A 9058-nucleotide genomic window follows, 5' to 3' on the forward strand; every position below is an offset into this window, starting at 1 on the left:
TGGACTGGGAGGGAAAAATCATTGAGTTATACACTTAACATTGATGCACTTTTTATACTGTACTCTGTGTGTGTGGACCTCCAATAAAAAAAGTAGTTTATACTTGGTTTCCTCTTCTTCCCCCATTGGACAAAGACCTCTTTCAGCTTGGCCACTGTGATTCTGACCATGCAAGGGTATGGGCATCAGGACACAGAGGAGACTACGTTGTCAGCTCTGGAGGAGAGAGGGTCTGCTCTGGGCAGGGGGCTTGAGAGGACAGGAGGCAGGTGGCAGGCGCTAGGGGGTGAAAGTCCCCTCCCCCCCTCCGCCCCACAGCTCTAAGGGAAGTTACAGGACCACGGACAGATGAAAGAACATAAGCCTTTCTGTTTTCTGATGTGTCAGCAGAAGGAACAAGTTAAGAAAAGGGAGTTAGTATCAAATTTATAAGGTGCTGTGCGGGGTTTGCCAGTAAAAGAAAACCCAGTTGCTCAGCCAGACTTTGAAAAATATTATTTGGTCCCTGAGTAGAAACAGATGTTGTTTCCTGTTAAGAAAATCAGCTATCCATCTTCCACATGCACTGGCAGGAAGGTGTTCACACCTCAGGGTGCTTGCTTCCTCCCAGACCAGATCCCTGGGCCAGATCCCCTGGCCAGAACCCTGGACCAGACTCCCAGCCAGAACCCCTGCCCAGATCCCCCACCCAGAACCCAGAGCCAGATCCCTGGGGGGCATCTCCTAGCCAGAACCCCTGGCCAGAATTCCCAGCCAGATCCCCCCAAAGGCCATATCCTCTGGGGGCCAGATCCCAGGGCTAGAACCCCCAGCCAGATCCCTGGCCAGATCCCTGGCTAGATCCCCTGGCCAGAACCCCGAGCCAAACCCCAGACCAGATCCTCGGGCAGATCCCTCGGCTAAAGCAAATGAACAGAATTCTACTCCATCATCTTTTCTGTCCTTTGTCTTGTGGGGAGTGGGCTGGGCAGCTCTCCTGCCTGAACTCTATTCCATTACTGTTTCCCTCCTCACCTCCCTCCACCTGTGGGAAAAGCAGCCCCATGTGCCCTAGGACTCCTCTCCACTGGGGGTCTGCAGGGATGCACTCTTGTCTGTATTTCCAGAAGGGTCTTTCTCAGTACATATGGGGCTTGGGCTGCTGACGGCCTGCTTCCTCAGCTCCCACTGACCTGACTTTTCCAGCCTTTTTGCCCAGGTGAAAAATAATTCATGCTGGAAATATGCCAGTGTGATAGTTTGGGTCACCAAAAAACTTCTGATGGGGGCCGGCCCTTGGCTAAACTGCAAAATGGATAGAGTTTAGCTGGGGGAGCTTGACCATGTCAGAGCCTCTAGGTTCTTGGTTCTCACAGCTCACCTTCTTTTCTTCCAGGACAGCCCCAGTTCATCCTTCATCCACACCCTCACGCTTGGCTTGCACCAGGCACACGGTTGACCTTTCATCACGTGGACCCGCTTCCACCTCCTAAAGGGTTTTCATCTAGGCCTGTATTTCTTTGACATATTAATAAGCGGTCCTGTGATGAACCACAGGATGAACAATAATACTCTGTTTTGGCAAATTGATCCCCAGCTGGAGTCAAGAGGAAACTCAGACCCCGGAGCCAAGCTCATGGGGCCCCTTGGGGCCTCCCCGGCTCCCACACACCTAGCAGAGTACTCATGGGGCCCGCGGCATCTCCCCAGCTTCTCAAGAGCAAAGCAGTGAAAAGAACACTGCAGCGGAGGGGTGCTTGGAGGCTCCGAAACCCTGCACTATAGACACAGTCCGTGTGCCGATGCTCGGGGCTCACGCCGAGCAGACCTGTAGCTCACACCAGCGTTCATGCACAGTAGATCTTCAGCACGACTGTAAGGCAGTAAGCCACACAGTGGGGCCCACAGGGTGACCCACTGGAACGCTGCCTTCCAGGAGGATGTGCCACGATGAGGAAAATGTTCTCTACCTCCTCCGGGCAGTGTGGTAGCCCTTGCCTACTGAGCACCTAAAATGTGGCTCCTGAAGATGCATGACTAAACATTAATTTTATTTACTTTCTGTTTATTAATTTACAGTTTTACTGAAATAGTCACATGTGGCTAAGGCTACTACAGCTTTGGAGAGCAGGGAAAAGATAACCTGAACTTCTCTTAATATTTATTTTCATCTGAAACATAAAGAAACCAACTTCACCAGCATTTAATATTCTGAGTGACACTAGGGCCCTTACTGAGTGAGTCTCTCAAGTGGTCACTGTCACGGGCATGTGGTGGCGTCCTGGCCAGAAGGCTCCAATCAGGTGGCTCCTCAGTGGCTTTTGTCCAGAATTTTATAAATAAATTATCTGGTTTTAAGGAAAACTAATCCTTACAAAATGGAACACGAGTTAAAAAGAATCCCACACAGAATTGCAGGTGGATGATCATGCTGAAGAAGCAAACCTAAGCCAACAGCGAGGTGGCAAATGTGACCCTCCCACCTGCAGCTTCTGTGGGCAGTCCATGGGGCAAAACAATGACATCCCACTCAAGTCTCATGAGGCCACGTAATTCAGAATGATCTAGACTGTCTGAGTTGTTGATATAGATTCATGATCTTCAAGGGTAACCCTCATCTTGGCATATGTTGTTTTGAAATATCAGCTGATAATAGCGTGAAGCCATCGAGATGAGCAAGGCACTTATGGATGAAATGCTTGAAAGTGAAAACAAAATTTTACCATTTTAAAGATCCTACAGTACAGTATGAAATTTCACTAAATACATTTCCAGAAGCCTCTTTTGAGTTTTTGAACTTTGCAGCAATTTAAGTCAAATACCATTGAGGAAGCACTTCCAACTGTGGTTCACACAGCTGAAATACAAAGAAAATGATGGGGTGGCAATCAGAAATGCATTCCCTTTGTTACAAAACACTGTCGGAATGCTCGTACCAAACATTGCCCCACACAGAGAGGACTAGGTGAGAACACATTACACAGTGTGGGAGATTTGCTACACAGTTGGATAAAAGTATAAATGTTCCTTTTTTTTTTTAACTTTTCACTTTAAAATAATTTTAGATTTACAGAAAAGATGCAAAGCTAGTTCAGAGTTCCCCCATACCAAATGCTGGCGCTCACCCAGCCGCAGTGCAATGGCTGGCACCTAGCAATCAGCTTCCATGCGCACTATCTGCAGTCCTTGTCCGTATTTCTGATTTTCCCACCGCTAGCCTTTTCCTAGCAGGTTCTATCAGGATCCCACACTGCATTTAGTTGTGGGGTCTCCTCTGACTTCTCCTGGTGGGACTATTCCCCAGTCTTTCTTTGATTTCTTTGCCTCTCATGATCTTGACACTTAAAAAAAAAAAAAAGATTTATTTGAAAGAGAGAGAGCAAGCCAGGGTGATGCAGAGGAAAAGAATGCCAAGTAGATGCCCCGCTGAGCCCAGAGCCTGATGCAGGGCTCGATCCTACCATCCCAATGTCATGACCCGAGCCGAAATCAAGACTTTGATGCTTAACTGACTGAACCACCCAGGGGCCCCATGACCTTAACACTTTGGAAGCAGACCGGCTGGGTAGATTTAGGATGTCTGTTTTCTCAGGAACGGATCGAGGTTGTGTGTCTTCGGCAGGAACACCAGAGGCGATGCTGGGTCCTGCTCAGCCCCTTATCTCAGGGTGGCCTGGATCAGTTTGGCTCATGGCTGGTGGTGGTAACCTTGATCTCCTGGTCAGACCCTGGGAAGTTACTGTTGCTTCTCCTGTAATTAACAAGTATCTTGTGGGGAGACACTTTGGGACTCTGCGAATATTTTGTGTCTCCAGGTATATATGTATTCAGTATGTCTTGATTCATGGTATTTACTGCATTCTGTGTCAACAATTAACTTTTTCTTTACATTTTTTAAATTTAAATTCAATTTGCCAACATACAGTATAACACCCAGTGCTCATCCCACCAAGTGCCCTCCTCATAGCTCATCACCCAGTTACCCCACAACAATTAACTTTTGAAAAGATCTATTTTCCCCTGTGTATGGAAAGGAAGATGTGCTCTAACACACACTCTTAACAGTAAACAGCTTTTTATTAAAATGAATAAATTTCAATGGAAAAATTGTCGCCTCTCTCATCAACTAAAGCAGAACAGGAGAGGATATGGAGTGAGGTCCTAGTTACTACAGCAGAGGGGCTCATTCCCTGTACCTGGATGAGGGACTTACAGCAACCAAACTCCTATGGCCACAAGTCCTGCGGATGCCTCAGCTGTCACCAACACAGCTCCGTTGATTTAGAGACAAAAACATAAAAGGTTTATCGTACTTTGTGATGTGGTGGGGAATGACCATGAAAACTCTGTACCACACAGGAGTATTCTGGTGAAATTGTAGCAAGTAACTTAAAGGTTGTTGGACTCGAAGATGGATTATATGGTTTTCTTTTACAAAACAAATAACGATAACCTAGCTGTTCAAGACTTGTGACCCATCACTGGGAAAACAAAAGGCTGTTGGAAGGATGCTTCTTAGCAGATATTTTTAAAAGAAAAATAAACACTCTTACTTTGTACCTTCAAGTTAAAGGTGATTTTTTTTAAAAAATAAGGAGTAAGAAAGTAATAGATTTTGAAAGAAATCTGAGAAACTTTGGAAAACAGATGGACTAAATTTTTTTATTGTTGCCCAAAATAATGTGTGTCATCTATTAAAATGCTCCTGTCTGCATACTTTAAAAAAACAGAGACATCCTTATCTTATTTAACAATCTTCCCAACAATGGTGGGTTGCAACCCTATTTGCTAAAAAATGTTAACATGTAGTGCCGTATGGTTCATTTGCATGAACAACTAATTGACATCAGGGAAGATGGAAATTTACTAGCTGAGTTTCAACAAAAAAAGTTTGCGTAATTGGTGGATAAGACTGGAAAATGAGTAAAATGATTTGGTAAGTTAATTATTCATTAATCTTTGGATTTGTGCTTCTTTAAGGAGTACTTTTTACAAGTTTGGCAGCCACTAAAAGCAACTATCAAAATAAACGACTCAGAATCAGACCTGCAGATGTTGTATGAGAAAATGATAGAGTAAGAGTCTTATAAATAAGGAAGTGCAGGGGTGCCCGGGTGGTTCAATCGGTTGAGCGTCTGCCTTTGGCTCAGGTCATGATCCCAGTGTCCTGGGATCGAGCCCCACATTAGGCTCCCTGCTGAGTGGGGAATCCGCTTCTCCCTCTGTCCCTCCTTCAACTCTTCTGTCTCTCAAGTAAATAAATAAATAAAATCTTAAAAAAATATATATATATATATATTTTAAAACCTTTTTTAAAAGATTTATTTATTTATTTATGATAGACACAGAGAGAAGGAGAGAGAGAGGCAGAGACACAGGAGGAGGGAGAAGCAGGCTCCATGCCGGGAGCCCGATGTGGGACTCGATCCCGGGTCTCCAGGATCATGCCCTGGGCCAAAGGCAGGCGCCAAACCACTGAGCCACCCAGTGATCCCCCTTAAAAAAAATATTGAAGTGCATTCAATCACATTGCTTTCACTAAAAATCTTATTATGGAGAATAGGGCCACTTTAGTGAGCATGAAAAGGTTTTCTGGGGGCACCTGGGTGGCTCAGTCAGTTAAGCAGTACCCCAGGGTCCTGGGAGGAGCCCCACATCCAGAGCCCTGCTCAGCAGTCTGCTCCTCCCTCTGCCCCTCCCCACCCCCCATGCTCTGTCTCTTTCTCTCAAATAAATAAAAAAATTTTTTTAAAGGTTTTCTGTACTATAAATACATAAAATAACACACAATTATTTTAGTGCATTTTGTGTTTAATTCTTAACTCATGCTTTCAGCATTTTATTTATTGTGCATGTTTTACAATGCAAGTAATCTGTTAGCATGCTAGTACCCATTTATAGTTTACAAATATGTGTTTATGCATGAGGAAGGTTTGTGGAAATATCTTCTTCCGTTATGGGGATGTGAGGTCAACAGTGTTAATGGGCTGTTGCTCTGAATCTGAGGTCCGATTGTACTTCAGAGGGTATTTCTGACAGGCTTCATCTCCTTTGGTTTCCACAGCGAGAAAAGGCAAGTCTTATTTGTGCAGTATCGTTATCCCTGGTTTCTAGTTCAGGAAACTTGGAACTGAGAGAAGGTAAGACACATACTTGTGTCTTAAAAGCCATGAGGGAGTTGCCAGAACTGAAAAGCAGGTCCTGTGCCCTTTTCTGTCACATTACCTACTCAAGAGTGGAATCTGTCCTCAGGGCTTCGTGGAGTTTTCTAGAACAGATTTCCCCCAGCACGGAGGCTGCAGTTGTAAAGTCAGCGTGCGTCCTTAGAGGAGCGTTCGTGAATACCTTCATGGGCTGGGTGTCCCAGAGACAGAAGTGGATCTTGGGGTTCGTATAAGCAGCATCTGTAAATATGCACCAATAAGCAAGTAGCATGTACACAATATCACCGTCTGCCTTTCCCTAGAGGAGCGAAACCATTCTCATGTGTATGTGAACTACGGGTATGTGGTTTATTCTGCATGTGAGCTAACATTATTGTTCTTAATTACTGCTTTTATTTGTAGAGGACCTACACATGCGTCACATGTCCCGCTGCACAAGACAGAGTCATTTGCCCTCCATGTTAAGGACGAAGAGATCCAGGCATAAGGGGCTGCTCTGCTCGGGGTCGCAGCACCCCAGGTCTCAGCCTCTGTCCATGTCCATTGGGAGATGTCCGCACATCTCCCAATCCCGGGTGCACCAGAGTCCCAGCTGCCTCTGCTAGACACACAGCCACATTCGAGACTTTCTCTTTGGTGAGTGAAGTTTGTCTCTGGGAACACTCTCGTAAGATGCCGGTGTACTTGGTGGAGAAGAATCTATTACCACCTGACTGTGCCTAAGTATTATTTATCCTATTTGATTGCTTCCCAGAATGGTGGAATGAAAAAGATTTTGTGCCAGAGAAAATGGGACACGAGCCACGCAAATTTCCAGATGAGCAGGTTGGGTCATGGGGTGGAGTGTGGGCTACATGTGGGGTCTAGGTGGGGCCATGGGGAGGGCTCTGGGGGTTCCAAAAGCCATTTCATGAGTGGGGTCACATTTGATTGGTTGTCTCATGACAACCCAATGAGAAAAGAAAACAGGTGATCTGAACCCCCACTTCGCAGATGGACTTACTAAGGCTCAGAAAGGGAAATACAGGGCTTTCCTAAAGTCACACAGCTTGTAAGGGGTGCCTCCAAGACCCATTCTGAACCGACTTTTCCTGTTTATCTGTTACTAATCCTCCATTTCAGAGGTTTCAGGGGTGGCTCTGCCTCGGAGGGTCTGTTTCAAATACCTGTGGGGACATTTCTGTTTGGCTTGGTGAATGCCAGCACCTCTGGCGTTTAGTGGTTACACACCAGGGATGGTAAGGGTTCCCATAAAGTGCAGGTGTCCCCACACAAGATGAAGAGCCTAGCTTTATGGCCCACTGGGCATTTGTGAAAAATGGTTTTACTATGTGTTTGTCATTATCTGTGCAGGTGCTGACCTTAAGCCAGACAGCCATAGAGACAGGCCAAGCCTGCCCCTGGGTTTGCACTCAGGTACCAGAACCTCCCTGGGAGATGGTGCTGGGGCCCAGATTGCTGGAAAAGTGGATGGAAGGCTCTGTGTACATTTCTCCTTTTCACATTCTAGTTGGTTCCTTGGAACCTCCTCTGCTTTGGAAGGGCTTGTTTCTTGCCTCCTCCCGCATGTAAAGGCGCTATTTAAAAAGCTCTCATGATGTCTTGGGAAGTTTTGCAATCAGACATCCCTGGGCTCTGTTCCTAGCTCTTCCCCTTTCTTGGGCAAATTCCTAAACCTCTGTGCCTTGGTTTATTTGTTTGTAAAATGGAAGACAATGCCTGCTTCACTTAGTCTCCAGAAACTCGAATGAGATAGTGCACATGCATGAACCACACAGACCCACTTCTATTCCACTCTGTTCCCTTACCCCTTTCCCTCTTCTCCCTTCTTTCAGCTGAAGGAAGATTCTAGTTTGCTTACTGTAACGTCATCTCATTTAAACAAAAGGAGTGTATTGAATATTGAGAAGATCTCTTGTTTGGCAGGTGTCCTTGTAAACCAAATAAAAATAAATAAATACATGTCTACTGTTCTGAGCATCTTAAAGGGTGTGAACTGCTTTGAGATTCTAACTTAAGCCTCGGTCCAGGTGCACAGACACACCTGCCCATGCACTCTTCCAGGTAAGCCTGGAAGACTGGAAGTCAGGGTGGGTGTGGCTCCAGAGGCCAGGCGAAGCTCCATCGAGCCCTGGGAAGGCTGCCTGGGGTGGCTGGACTGTGGCTGAAACAGGACGAGGCGTGGAACTCCTGGGCACAGGTTGGGGGGGTGGTGCTTGGGCTGACTGGCTGCTCTCATGCAGACACAGGCACACATGCTACCCCTTGACTGGCCATCTTCTGTTACTGAAATCTCTCCTGAGGCTTCTTTGGGGGCAAACAGGTGCCCAGATAAAGAGGACGCTATGTGGTCAGCGTGTGTAGGGAGCTGTCACCTCCATTGGTGGTTCTGCCACTAAAAACCCTCATTAAGTCAAGCATTTGAGGGTAACCAAATAGTATGATTTCCTTTGGGGATTTCCAGTTTCATCTGCATCAGCCCAGGACAAAAGAAAGTCATGCCAATGACAAGCCATACATTTGAGTTTTCCTGTTTAAAGGGTTACTTTTAGGCAGAAGTTGTGATGCTCTTTCCAAGGAATGGGTTGTATGATCTTGTCCAAGCCTCATTTTCCAAGTGAACATGGGATGACATTGGTGCCTTGTGGGTGGGATTGGCTCAGACAGAGAAACAAAAGAAAATGTGCCATAAAAATAAAGCACTGGCATAGTTCAGAAAAAGTACCTGATTTTCCAACTGGAAGGAATCCAAAAGCATGGTTGAGAATCTATATTGATTTTTCAAAGTCTTTCCAGGGAAGGAAATCAAGGATTGAGGTAAGCTCCCCGCCGCACCTCACAAAATGAATCAGAGTTCTTGTTTCTCTTTCATGCCAGTATCTGCTATGATCACCATGGGTCTTCACTGGTAGTTT

The sequence above is a fragment of the Canis lupus genome, chromosome 22, assembly GCF_011100685.1.
Source record: "Canis lupus familiaris isolate Mischka breed German Shepherd chromosome 22, alternate assembly UU_Cfam_GSD_1.0, whole genome shotgun sequence".
NCBI lineage: Eukaryota > Metazoa > Chordata > Mammalia > Carnivora > Canidae > Canis > Canis lupus.